We start from the raw sequence: 10,501 nt of genomic DNA, 5'->3' as shown, positions 1-10,501 counted from the left end.
TAAGTGGAGCAATACTCATAGACCACTTTCAGCGAAACCTCTCATCCTCACGATTCGAAGTCCGAACTCTGCTCTAACGACTTGAGAACCGACATCTCTTCGCAGTGACTTGAGGTTCTCACATAAACTTCTCCTCTTCGCGACTCGAGATCTGACCCCTTCTGATCATTTCGACTCGAGGTTGGCTTACACATACATCTTCACCGCACGACACAAGGCCCGATCTCTCCTCTAGCGACTCGAGATCTGACCTCTCCTCATGATTACTCAAAGTACTTATACTCTCCTCTTGTTGATTGTTGATTGTTGAGGCTAAAGTGTCCTCTGGCTTAGAAGACTTACGCTCTAACCTCTAAGCCAAGGACGCTGGCTTTACCTACCTACCCACCTAAAGGTCCGGTACCGATTGTCCGAGACATAGATCTTAAATAAAACATCTCCACTGCTGGCTATCCGGAGCCACCGTTTTCACTTGCTGCCAACCAAGGTTTTCGTCAACTATGCGGATTTTAACGGCTAGACTACGCCGCCATAATCTTCTGGGCCTGCCTCTTCTTCGATGCCCATCTGGATTCCAGTCAAGCGCCAGTCTGCAAATCTCGTTCTCATCTTTTCGCAGCGTGTGCCCAATCCATCTCCACTCACGTTTCCGAATTACGATTTCTAGCGCCTTTTGATGACACTGGCGATGTAGTTTCACGTTGCCAGGCCACCAAGTGCGGATGTGCACCAAGTTTTGCACCCATACAACTAATCCTTGGTGAGATACGATTGAGAGTCGCGCGTATCCAGCGGTGAGAGGAGGAAGTCGGACGTCCACCGGCTGGAGAATCCAGAGGTGAAAAGGGCATGCTTTGAATAGTTTGAATCAGATGGAACAGTCGAAGAACAGTGGTGTGAAATCTAGAATGCTTTTATCACGATGAGCCATGCTACTCTCGGTAAAGTGCTGGACACCCTTGGTAAGCTACTGGAGAGGATAATATTTAACAGACTTATTATCAACACAGAAGGTGAAAGTGGACTGTCGAACAGGCAGTTCGGTTTTTGGAAAGGGAGATCTACGGTGGAGGCCATCCGAATGGTCACAGAGTACGCAAAGCGCGCATATTAAAAGAAGCGGACAAGTGTTCGTCACTGCGCCATTGTGACAATCGACGTTAAGAATGCCTTCAACAATGTCAGCTGGAAAGCGATAGCCAAAGCGCTTCACAGGATGCGTGTTTCCAATACCCTCAGCAGGTTAATAGGAAGCTTCTTTGAAAATCGAGTCCTGACGTACGAATCCAAAACTGGCTTACGATCTACTGTCCCAACAGCGGGTGTTCCACAGGGTTCCATACTTGGACCTGTGCTTTGTAATACCATGTATAATGAGGTGTTAACGCTGAAACTACCAGCAGGCGTGCAGATAGTCGGCATTGCTGACGATATCGTGCTCATGATCACCGGTGAAACAATCGAGGAGGTAGAAAACCTGGCAACGGTGCCCAGCTCACCATAAAACCGAAGTTCTGCTCATGACCAATAAAAGAGTTGTGCCGCACATGGAGATAGCTGTTGGAGGGCACACGACATCTTCGAAACAGCAGCTGAAATACCTTGGAGTAATGGTCGACAATCGCTTAAGTTTTGGTGCGCATGACAAATACTGTTGTGAAAGTGCATCGAAATTCAATGATTAATTGGCCTGGATTATGCCAAACTGCCATGGTCCAAAAAATAGCAAGATACAAGAGCAAGATAGATCTAGATTAATAGATAAAAAGGTATAAAAGTTTTGTCTATAGAAACAGCACATTCTTGACCCATTGTGCGTCTTCGTCATTCAAAAGAAAATACTTGGCATTCATGAGAGCTCGGTCGTCCGTCGTCGACCATTGATGATGGATCCGGGGTTGCGGGGTTAGTTTTATTTTATGTCCATGTGTACGATGGTTGCCAGCCGGCCGACGACGACGACGACGACGATGCAATGTAAGCATGAAAAAGTTGGACTTTTGAACATGACCTATCCGAAAAGGATTTTGATATTTAGTATCCCCTCGGATTTTTTTTTTCTGTTGTGAGTCAGGTCATGCCTACGTAATATATGTTGTGCTACAACCGGTTATTATCGTTCTGGGAGGAAAATTTACTACCTACTATTAGGTTCTACAACAATTCGGCGAAGGTCTAACTCCGGGGGTATTTCTAGGCAACTTGTTCGTCAGTCCATATTATCGTTTGAGGGAAGCCCAGAAAAATTTTAGCTACAAAGGACCCCAATAGAGCAAAGAGGAAAGTTCCCATGATCCGATCTTTGTTTAAGTTGATTGTACGGAAAATTACAGTTTTTATAACTTAAAAACACGAAAAGTTCAATTCCTGATATTTAAAATTTTTCCTCATTAGCCTAATGAAATTTGTGATATATAAATGAATTCATCGAAAATAAAAATGCAGCTTACAGAAGAAGTGTATAAATTTGGTCGTTGTTTCAAGCATAGAAAAATTGAATTTTTTTATCATTCCTGTTATTGTTGTCATTTTTGTTATTTTTGCAATATTTGTAATTCATGTAATATTAGTAAATTATGTAATTTTAGTTATTTTCGTTATTTTGTAATTTTTGTCATTTTTTTCATTTTTGTCATTTTTGTCATTTTTGTCATTTTTGTCATTTTTGTCATTTTTGTCATTTTTGTCATTTTTGTCATTTTTGTCATTTTTGTCATTTTTGTCATTTTTGTCATTTTTGTCATTTTTGTCATTTTGTCATTTTTGTCATTTTTGTCATTTTTGTCATTTTTGTCATTTTTGTCATTGTTGTCATTTTTGTCATTTTTGTCATTTTTGTCATTTGTGTAATTTTTTTTATCTGTCATGAGAAAAATTCTCAATATCCACATGATTTTAAAGAACAATCTTTCATCGTTACAACCAAGAGATGAATGGTTTTTTTTTCTTATTTCCGTTTAATTCTGCTGAATGTACTCGTTTGATTGAAATTGCTTGCATTTATCTCGGTAGGATACATCCTCAAATGATGCTTCCCCTTCGGTACAGATTGACTTTGATGTGCTGTATGAAATCTAGGCCGACAGGAACTTTCTAACGAATAATATTAAACCGTTTTCCTGGAGATTTTCAATCTTCATTAGGTTGAGTTAATTGCCAGAGAAGATGAAAGGACGAAAACCAATATGGAAGAACTTGGTTCGTTTGGATTAAAGGATCAAAAAGGTTTTCTTTTTGAACGTTTAGCGCTGAACTAGAGAAAGTATATTTTCAATTGAATTTTTCAACTTTTCGATTTTATGTGAGAGTGTTTTGGATCAAAGATGCTTTCTCATGAGAGAAAAAAAAACCTTAAACTTGAAGCATCACTCGCACTCAAATCAGCCGTTATATTCAGTTAATAAGTTTTTCTTGTTTTCCGAAAGATTTATGGTACCATCAATAGTACATAAACTTCTCGACTCACACGTGTCGCATTGTTTTAGGGTCCGGATTTTGCGAGCCAAAAATCTGACGTAGACTTTTTCGTCAGCAGTCGCACGAAATAAGAAAAAATCCCATCCATTTTCGTCGAACATTTCTCGCTGCCACCTTCGAAACAAAGTGCCAAGAAAAATAGCTCCGTTTTATGGAGCATAACTTTTGGTTTTTCCTTTCAGTTCCCAGCGGGAAATTCAAACAAGAAAACTTCTCAACTTTTCGTCACTCCGGGTCTGAAATCTTGGGAAAAGCTATGGGAAAAAACTTTAAATAGTTCGTTCCACTACAGCAGCTGCGTGAAGTCGTCATTGGAATCGCACAAATCTTTCCTTCCCAACTCAAGAGCAAAGGAAAGAAAAAGGTTAACGTTTTTCTCAGCCAACAGCCGTTTGTTTTGATTGCCAACTTTTGGGCGTTAGGGAGGGTTTCATGAGCACCATCAGCACAAAAAATGAAATGAGCCAGAAAGCACAGGCCAATTTCAGCATGTGTAGGCTATAAGGGGAAACCGGCCCCAAAAATATGTCACCATCTTAGTTTTACGGAACCGAAACCCAAGGATTTGAAGCAGCAGCTGTTGGCAAATGTGTCATCAGTCGACTGCGGCAGGAAATCGATCGATCGAAGGCAGCAAAACATTATTGACCAAATGTCGTTAGGTCATCGAGGGAAAGGTTTTCGGAAGGGATTTCGTTCTGGGATTTGTCGATGATGTTTCGATGGTTCGGCGAAAGACGGTTGTTCGGTTGATTATGATGGGAAATTTGCCAAACAACAAACAACAACGATGGCATGATGTTTCGTATTTGGCTTAATGTTTTCTTCTGTTCTTCTTTTGGGAGGATGAAAACCAACTTAGGTTGACATAATGCTGTACTATTTGTTTCAAGATATTTGGAAATTTTTCTTTCTATTTTAAGGAGAGGTTGTTTCTGTTGCTTGGCTATTTATTGTTGAGATGACAAATTGAATGCTGGATTAATAACAAAAGGTATCAAAATTTTCATTTATACAAGGTGCAGACTACGTAAGAACTGATTCAGACTAATTTGGAGGAGCCGATTCCAAATAAGCAATGAGATTTTTTTTCTAGCAGCTTTTGTTTTCGAGATAACTTGGGAAAATGGGGAAAATTCATATCATAAATTTTTGGTAAAAACTTTTGGTAGAACATTACAAAGATTTGGAAATAAAAAGTTTTAAAAAATACTGCAATTTTGAGAAAATTTTAAAGAAATTTTTCATTCTCAATGCACAAAACTCATGCTCTCCCGTTGAAAATGATCAATGACGGTCCTAGTAGTCAATGAGGAATATTGTATATTGTACTCAGTCATGTTCACAAACCATGTACTAGATGAAATATTTCTCTTTTTCCAACAATTGTTGTATAGATATAAATTTTTAATCCTTATTTAAGAACGAGGCTGATCAAAGAAACGGAAGTTCTTCAACTTCTGTGTCACGTTGTAGTTTAATAAGACATTTCAATATTTTAAGGTGGTCATTTGACCTGTAGTTTGTAAATCATGACTATTGAAAAGAAGTATTCATGTTGAATTCCCCAAGATAAAATTAGTCTTCTTGAAACCTTAAGAGCTCAAATTTGGCACGAGTGCTCGTCTCAGTGAGAATCATGGAAAAATTGAAAACCAAAACCAAAAATAAATTTTCATTTTTAGATATTTTCGTCAAATTGTTTTTTGTGTATTTTGATTCTCAACTAAAATAAATAGGTTTGTATGAACATTTTTACACAGAATTGATTTTTGATGACAAACAAGCAAAAACAGTCGAAAACTAGGTATTTTTGTTTTATGTGTTCAAACGTGTATTTAATTTAATTTTTTTCTTGTTTTTATTTTTGCGGTCCTCTGATATCTATTCTTTCCAGAGAAGCCCAAATGGGTCAACATTTTCCCATAATCAAAATATGTACAAAAACAACGCTTGATACAACTGAATCAAAGCAATCGAAATATTCCCTTTAATTCATCCACGGTATAAGAATTGTTCATTACTATCGAAATACCGTTTTCTCAACTTTTCTTATACCGGGGATGAATGAAAGAGAATATTTCGATTGCTTGGATTCAGTAGAATTATTAAACCAAGTAGGCTCGCAACCTCGTCCGTGCGAAGGGGGGGGGGGATGTCTTAAAATAATAATAATACCATAGGTACACAATTAACAAGACAATGGATTTCTAACATAATTTTCTTACTAATGATTTTCACACAAACTCAGAAAATAATAAATTTAAAGGAAAAAATAAATTATAATTTCCAGAACAAATCGCCAGAAATCAATGGGATTTTCGGGAAGCTATTGAAATTTTATTTTAAAATGATGTTTCTTATGCTGAACTAGAAATTTGCTTCAAAATAATTTCTTAGTAGGGGAGATGAGGGCATACTGGCCACCTTAAGGAAAATGCTTATTTAACCATAGAGAACAGCTGTAATATGTGAATTACATCATTGTTTCGTGTTCAGACACTCAAATAGTCTATTGCCTAATTGGATGAAACTTGAAAAAGTAGATAAAAACGTTTAAAAATGCATTTTAAAAGTTTTTGCCGAAAGCTGAAAACCAGTCACTATAGAGGCATAATGAGAAACCCCCCGAGGCAGTTTGAGCACCATTAATGAAGGCATAATGAGCGTTTTCTGCCGTGGAATCTAGCAGCGAATTCGATTCGATGAAGTCAACTGAGTTCTAGAGCTACAGCTTAACTTGTATCGTCTGACGATGTGGCCTATTGGTTAGATGTCGGAGAGGTAATCAGTAGGCTCGAGTTCGATTCCTGGTGGAGGTGATTTTTTTTTTCATTTACCATTCATGATCATGATTGCACTAAACGGTGAGGCGTAGATTCATCAAACAAAGCAATAACATAATAATCTAGGTCTGTTTGTAGAATTCAAAGAATTAACTCATGCTCATACATTATGTTTCTGGAGTTTTGTTTAACGGATGATGCTTTGATGCTATCAGCCGTATAATGTAACAATAAAAAAAATCAATCATGAATGGTATGTGCAAAAAAAATCCCCACGAACATCGAACTCAAGTCTACTGTTTGCCTCTTCGACACCTTACTAATAGGCCAAATCGACAGACGAAACAAGTCAAGCTGTAGCTCTATTATTCAGTTGACTTCATCGAGTTGAATTCGCTGCTAGATTCCCTGGCATTATGCCTTCATCTGTTGGCCTCCAGTGAACAAATTAAAGTAAAAACACGTTTCAAAATTGATTAAAGTGAAAAATCAAAAATTTTATGATGCTGAAAATTGAGAATCAATGTGTAGATCATGTTGCAGTGCGTAAATTTCAGATCAAGATGATTTCAAGGTCATAAAAGCTTACTTGGTGGTGCTCAAAAATTATAATATTTTCGTCACTTGAGAACCTAGCTGGTTATTATGAAAAGGATATTTTTTTTTGTGAAAAATTAATACTTTAGGTAGTACGAAACAAGTCCTTATGAAAAGTTGTTTAAGAAAATACGTACTTATGTATAAAAAAGGAGTGCTCATTATGCCCTGGGTGCTCGTTACGCCCTCATCTCCCCTAGTTTTGTTTTCAAATTTGAAATAAATATTTTCATAACAAAGATTAAAAAAATATGTGAATGGTAAAATAAATGTCCGATCAGGTAAAACATTAATCATGATAAATTGTTGGGAAAATGATAATTATTGTTATTTACTTATAAGCTTAATTGACATTTCTTTTCTTCATTTTCAACTAACGGGTTGAAAAATTCTGCTGAAGTGTTTTGAGTTCGAAAAAATAAAATCGCGATTTTAAATGTGAATTTTTGATTAGGGAAAAATGTTTTAAGAATGAAAAAAAAAAATTTAAAACTAAACATTGACAAACTTATCGAAATATTTCTTAAAATTTGAAGCGCTGGTCTTTAAATTCAATAAATTTATTCAAAAAAAAAACTTTACGAGAAAATTTGGTTAATTTATTTGGAAATAAAAAAAGAATATGAAGATGAAAATGATAGGTAAGTTTGACATTGAAGAAAGATTTTTTTTTTCAATTTACACGTCTTATCATTATAAAAACTTATTTAAAGAATTTAATTGATAACTCAAGGGGATAGCATTTTAGTGCATATGTTTTAATGTTTGATTTGATAACTTTAAGCGTCCTGAGCTCAAATCTTTTATCAAATTTTAACTAGCACATATAGTTTCGATTATATGGAGCTTTAAAATGTGTCAGTTTTAAGTGAAATCAATCATTGATAACTGATCAAATGACATTTAAGAAGAAATCTGATTCTGGTTTCGTTTATTTTATTTCATTCAAATCAGAAATGATATTTTGATGATGGAGATGATGCATGTTATAAAAAAGTAATATTCCACATTATTTAAACCTTTAAACCTTTGGAAGAATATCATGTATGTATGGTAATTCAACTTTTGTTACCAGAGTAAAAATCTTCATTTAAATAAAGTTTTAAAACTTTTTAGAGTGTTGCCAGAATTAGCTATGGTTTTTCATCGCAATTGTTTTTATTTTCTCAAATTTCCTAACTTCAAGGTATTTCAGGGTCTCCTTTGTTTAATCCAATGAAAGTGAAATTTTGTACTGTTTGATATCTTCATAAATTAACCTTCTAAAGCTGTTCGGGTTAATATGACCCGAAGCGACAATTTCAAACATCTTTATCATCATTCCAATATACTGATGAACTGGTAATTTTGACATACCAAGTATGTTCTATGGAAATAATGAACAGATTCACGACAAAAAATTAAAATTTGAATTTTGAAAATCGGTTAATTGAGAAATGAAATACAGCTAAGCAAAGCCAAAATTGGATGCCGTTTTTTTAAAGTAAGTTATTTTTCTACCGGAAGATCTTTGTAAGCGGTCAAAACTTCAAACTACAACTCAAATTTCCCCGAAACGGATATTTAGCGAACACCTATGGAAGGTTAAGAATGCCAGATTGCCTGATTTTTTCCGGGTTTTTCCGGATATTTAATACAAAATTTACGAACATTCTGGCCCGGCCCAGTTGCCCGGATCTCATTGGCAAATCCCGGATGAATAAAAACCAAAAAATGTGCTACAATTTTTTTATTGATGCCTCTAAAACGAAAAAATATCATTTGTGGGTTTTTGGAATCGTAAAACACAGTATAAAATCTGTCAATAAGGTTTTTTGAATTATTTTTTTTAATTTTTTTTTAAATTTTTTTTAAATTTTTGTTGAGTAATTTTTGGGTTATGACAACATTTGGCCGGATATTGTCCGGATTTTGGTCGTTTATTTTAAAATCAAATGCCTGGATTTTGCCACGTTTTTATATAAAATAGCCCGAATATGTCCGGCCCGGATACGTGCTGAAAAAATTCTGGCAACCTTATGATAAAAGCATCAAAATAAAGGGGCGAGAGCGATGGAATTTTGGCTGTTTAAATCCTCCATGTAGCTAAGAGCCAGCCTATTCCGTATGCTGTAAAGGGAATGGATTGTAAATGTTGACAATACCTGAAGCGAGCAAACAAGAAAGATTAAAAAAATAAGTTTCAATAACTATTTTCATGAACTCGTATATGTAAATTCTATTGAGTTACGTATCCTTATATTATACTCATATTATACTCATCAAAACAATAATCATTTATAACAGATTAACGATGATTTCCGGTCAATTTAATAAAATTGTTAGGAATTTGTATCTTCAAGAACATTGAACAATTTATTTAATGGCATTCAAAAAACCTTTGATGTTTATAACAACAAGTTTTTTTATGTAAAAAATTTATCATTTTTCATTGATAGATTTTTTTTGCTGGAAAACAGCAAATTTTGCTGGTTTTCGTCCCGATGGTTTTCCAGCAAAATTTCCAGCAATATAAATTGCTGAAAAAATCAGCATACAGTAATGCTGAATTCCAGCAATTCTAGTTGCTGGAAAGCAGCAATCCAGCTATTTTTTCAAAACATTCGACTGTATTTGGTATCAGTTTTTTAAATTAATTCGAAATTAAATATTGAATACTAGCTGTGCCTATGATAAGCAATATATAACAATTATTTTCTTCCATTTTTCTATTATGTATTTATTTCCAGAACTATATTTTTTTTTTCAATATACCAACACCGGCTCTGAGGGGGAATATCTACCTATCCAATAGAAACTCACCCTTGACCAGACATCAAGGTTGCTAGAATATAGAGAAAAATATGAATAATTGTATTAATCTAACCAAAAATTGTAAAATAGGCCCTCACCTTGCTTAGCGTACGAAAACAGACAGACTCCACATAGTAAATTTTTGCCTCAATTTACAACAAACTAGATCAATTGCAGGAAAGTCCAGCAATTTGATAACCGATTGCTGATTTGTAGCAAAAATAACAAGAACACGGTCGAATGCTGAAAAATCCAGCAATTAGAAAACCGATTGTTGGTTTCCGGAAAAAAATGGATTGCTCAACGTTTCCAGCATTTTTTTTTTTTGAAAATCGAGGCAAAAATTTACTGTCTACTCAGATTAACCTTCTTCATAACGAATGCAGGAATGTCAACTGAATATGTTTGTTAACTTAAAATAAATGAAAATAAATCTTGATACTTTGATTTATACTTTGCTACAAGTATAATAAATCCTAGCTAAGACTCTTCTGTAGCTTGGAAATGCTTAATTTTAGCCAAATCGAATCATGTTAAAGTAAATATTTTTATTTTAACTTTCTTATTCTCTTTGATCTTTATTTAACAAAAATATGATTTAAAAACAATGAACTGACCTCAGCTTAAAAAGATTTAAAAGAAAATTGGAGATAAAAAAAGCATTAAAATCATCAACGTTTCAAAAATTAACAAAATCCACACAATTTTTTTTGGCATCAACAAGCTGTGAACCGCGTTTGCTCACTTCGGACAAAATGCAACTGTAAAATCGGATCATAAGTACATTCTTTCGAATCAAATAATTAAATTTCACAAATTGTACATTTGAATTATTGTTCAATTTTCCT

The sequence above is a fragment of the Uranotaenia lowii genome, chromosome 2, assembly GCF_029784155.1.
Source record: "Uranotaenia lowii strain MFRU-FL chromosome 2, ASM2978415v1, whole genome shotgun sequence".
Classification (NCBI taxonomy): Eukaryota; Metazoa; Arthropoda; class Insecta; order Diptera; family Culicidae; genus Uranotaenia; species Uranotaenia lowii.
This window is presented reverse-complemented; position numbering follows the sequence as displayed.